Consider the following 4454-nt stretch of genomic DNA (forward strand, 5'->3'; position numbering starts at 1 on the left):
AAAGAAGAGGCTGAAGGCTCAAAGTTAATCTTTTAATGAAAACATCCAGCTTAGCAGTAAATAAGCAACTAGGCCTGAGCAAGGTTGACTTTGAAAGAATTTTGCTGGCTTTGCAAATTTACTTCAGAATTAAGTGAAGTTTATTACAAAATTAAACTTCAAAGTGAACAAATGGTTTCTTTTCTCTCAAACTTTATGTTGTCCTCTGCTCATCACAGATTGTTAGAGGTAGGGAGTGGGTGATTTCAGGTAGGAAATTACTTGGAGAAGGAGGGGCTTTCTGTGGTGATGGGGTTAGGGTGGGAGAAGAGCAAGCACAGCCTGGGAGCCAGTGGGCAGGACAGCAGTGGGGACCCAGGCCAGGACGGTCTGAGCTTTGGGGATTGGGATGGAGGATGCATAGTGTAGAGCCTTCCCTGCCCACAGAACTGTTCTGGGGAAATTAATTATTCTAGATTAATATGGGAGGCAGGGAGAACCAGTGAAATTTTTGAGTGGAAAATTATTCAGGAATATACAAGAAATGCTAGGAAAAGCGAACTTCAAAGTACCTGGAAAAATAGAATTAATTTCTCCAGAACAGTTCTGTAGGGGTCCCAGAAAGGTCACTAATTTGTCCAGGTCCATTCGTCTCCACTCCTCCCCCAGCTCTTGCCACTGCTCCTTAGTATTGCTACAGCTTACGTGTGTGATGCGCTTATGACGTGCCAGGCACACTACACGTGTTACTTCATTTGATCTTCACGGAAGGTCAATCTTTTCAAGACTGTCTCTTTTTCAGAAGAGAAAATGAGATTAATTAACATGACCAAAGCCTTTCAGCAGTAATAAGCAGAATTGGGATTTGAGCCTAGCCTGTAGCCAACACACGGGGCGGGGGAGGCAGAAATCCTGAGCTGTACCAATGACCATAACAGTGGGGTTTGCCTTTCCTTTGGAATCTGTAGTTCGAGTGCAAAATGAGTTTCCCACTGACTTGTCATACCATCTCCACTCAAGGCTCATTGGCTATTTATTTGGAGGGTAATCACTACCTGCTACCTAGCCACTAGAGGACAGTATTACCTCAAAAGTGCTTTCAAAAGTAGCCAAAATCTGGGTTCTGGAAATTTCTTTTCCATAGCAATTTTCACAACCTCCATAATCAGCCTCTAGGCCATATCCTCGGTCAGCTCTCACATAACCTGGCCTGCTCACAGTCCCCTGATCCAGACCCTCCCTTGCTGTTTTCCAGACTCCAACTCTGTCTCTCCCTTCCAGAAGGAAGCCTGGTGATGAACACACACTGGAACGTGGTGTTTAAGCTCCAAACTGCAGCCACTCACTCATTAACATCCACATGTTACTTAAATTCTCTGTGCCTCGGTTTCCTCATAACACCTCCCACACTGTAATGAGAAGTAAGCGAGTTAATACTTAAAAGGTGCTGGCAGTAGATAGAAAGAACAGTAGAGGTTCTCATGAGAGACTCTCAAGTTTGAAATAATGACCTTTTTGGAGACCTTTTAAATCTGAAACATTGCACTGAGTTAAAGAACATCTTCTCTCCAAGGTAACATACTGTAATATCAGCCTCTAATGTTTGCACCTAAGTGAACTGATCTCAAATGGGGGATATAGGGCCACAGGCAGAGCTTTTTGAGGCAGCATTTTTGCAGCACCTCTTGAATTCCAGGGAATGGGTCCATGGATAAGACAGGCCAGCTTTGGACCCACCAGCAGGCTTGGAGAGTGTTTCAGGATGAGGTTATGAAAAGATATTGGTTTTATTCAGGTGGTCATGGGGTACCCATTGAGCAATATGCCTGCTTATTTTGGATGAAGAGAAGTGTCGAGTCATTCTTGAGCTGTCATAACCCAGTCTCTTAGAAAGCAAATATAGTTTCACAGTAGAATAGAATGCCAAAATTCTTCATAATGGAGGGGATTAAAAACATGCTAGGTCCTCCTGATCACTGTGATCCTGTTCTAACCCAGCCATCCATTTCGCTTGAGGTAATTCTGGAGGTCAGGATGAGCCCCGGACTTTGCAGTCTGTGCTCAAGCCTGTCAGGGTTAAAGATGAACAGTTTGGTGCTGTGGTCAGGTTAATATTAGGTTGGTGCAAAAGTAACTGTGGTTTTGCTATTGAAAATAATTAATGCAACCTTGGGTCATTGCAAACTGAAGCCAAACCAGTCATAGATGGCTAAGCCAAACTAAAGACAGTTTGCATATTTCTGCAGCCAACAAGCCACTTATAGGCTATGAGCCTCTTTGCAATGGCTACACGGTGGATGGGGGCAGCTCTGCAGTCAGTTACAGGAAGAGATGGGAAGAAAGCCTTCTCAGTGATTCCTCAGTACCTCCTGGGAATTTCAAACTCGCTAACTTGACGTTTAGGATTCTTCAACATCTAGCCCTGGCTTGCCTGTAGGGGCTGCCACACATGTCCCTGCATGCACAGTTCTGGCTGGTTTGGCATCGTTGGCTGCTTGCATGGCCACTCCTCAGTGCTTCCTGGAATCCCTCCTTAAGTCACGCACTCAAACATCTCTGAAAATGGGGGCCATTCTTCCGTCATGGATCACATGTACAAAGCTCTCTCATATGCGGAATTCTTCTATGGTACTTAGTTCCTCTGGCTGTGGCAAAGCCTCTGGAAAACCAAATGTAGAACTCATCTCTGAGTTCCTACAACACCCAGACTATTTCCTTGAGCAGAATAATTAAATAATTAATAAAGAACCTTTTATTGAAGGATCCATTCTTACTTAGGGAATTCCAGCCTGAATATTTTCTTTTGGTGAAAATGACAAAAGGGGCTTGGATAAAATGACTGAACCATGTCAGTCTTTTTTCTAGAGGCATAAATGTGAAGAGGAAAGAGCTGAGAAGGCACATATATGACTTCTTTTCCTGAGTCTATCTGGTTCCACATTTGGGAAAACATCCCCAACAGTTTCCTGCCTTTATTTTTGTTTATCATGAAAAATGAAACTAAGTTTAAGATGGGTCAGGATCTCACATACCAAGTCAACAGGAAATCAGAACTAGAATGCTTGGTGTTTGGGAGTGAGGGCAGTGAGAGAGCTAGTGCTTACCTTTACTTTCTTTCTTTCTTTTTTTTTTTTAATTATGAAAATCACAAAGTAAGATAAAAATCTTTGCTCCTTGTCCTCTTACCACTGAAGATCTTCGACATTACCCTAGTGGTTGCTTGCTGAAGCTCTGCAGGGAGAAAGATTCGTTTTAAAAACTGATGCGGTGTCCACAATTCCATATGTAAAAGGATTTAAGGATCACCAAACAGGGGTGGGCCCCAAAGCTTCACTGAGCCCTGATGAATGAATAGAACTACATTATAAGGTTCTCCAGAGAGTAGGGCAAAAGTTACCAATTGTTTTCCTGAAATATATCAACAAGAATGCAAGCCTAATTAACGAACCCCAAGGTTGATTTTTCTTGCTGCCTTTTTCTCTGTAAGACAAATAATAAATGAGTAAGGCTGAAAGTAAATGAGAACCATATTGGGAAAGTGAAGCCTAGTCAAACTTTTGGCTGGGCTGGTTGCAAAGAGCTAAAGTTCTTTAATCATCTCACTGGAGATGTAGCCAAAAAATGCAATTTGAAACACACGCACACAAACACACACACACACATCAACACACACATCTACACGTATTTCTACACCCACACCCTTCCCCCTTTTTACTGTAGATGAATCAAGATGGCAGAGACAGGATATGATGAGAACCATTCCTGCTCTCCACCTATTTTATAAAAGGCTTTGACTATTAGTAATCTTTGCTGCCTTGATTTGAGGAATCCATCTATGTATTCTTATTCTATAAATGTACACTGTGCATTGTGCATTGGCTATAAGAAGCTAATAAGCAACTGGATTTGATAATGAATTGGGAATATGCTAAGATGGCACTCTATTTAAAATCCAGATTCTTCTAACAGATAATTTTTCTAGAAGATAAATTTGTTTGGGCTTAAAAGAATGCTACTGTCGGCCAGGTGTGGTGGCTCAAGCCTGTAATCCCAGCACTTTGGGAGGCAGAGGTGGGCAGATCACCTGAGGTCAGGAGTTTGAGACCAGCCTGGCCAACATAGAGAAACCTCATCTCTACTAAAAAATACAAAAATTAGCCGGGCATGGTGGCACGCACCTGTAATCCTAGCTACTCTGGAGGCTGAGGCAGGAAAATTGCTTGAACCCAGGAGGCAGAGGTTGCAGTGAGCTAAGTTTGCACCACTACACACCAGCCTAGGCAACAGAGACTCTGTCTAAAAAAAAAAAAAAAAAAAAAAAAAAAAAAAAAAAAAAGAATACTACATCTGAAGGTGGGAATGGAACGAGAAATGAAAACTGTATTATGATTGAGGTAGTTTTTTATTAGTTGACAAACTGACGAAACACAGAGGTTTTTCTTGCGTCAGGGTCAGTCAGGTCAATTTTATACAGT

Source organism: Macaca fascicularis, chromosome 1 (assembly GCF_037993035.2).
Source record: "Macaca fascicularis isolate 582-1 chromosome 1, T2T-MFA8v1.1".
NCBI lineage: Eukaryota > Metazoa > Chordata > Mammalia > Primates > Cercopithecidae > Macaca > Macaca fascicularis.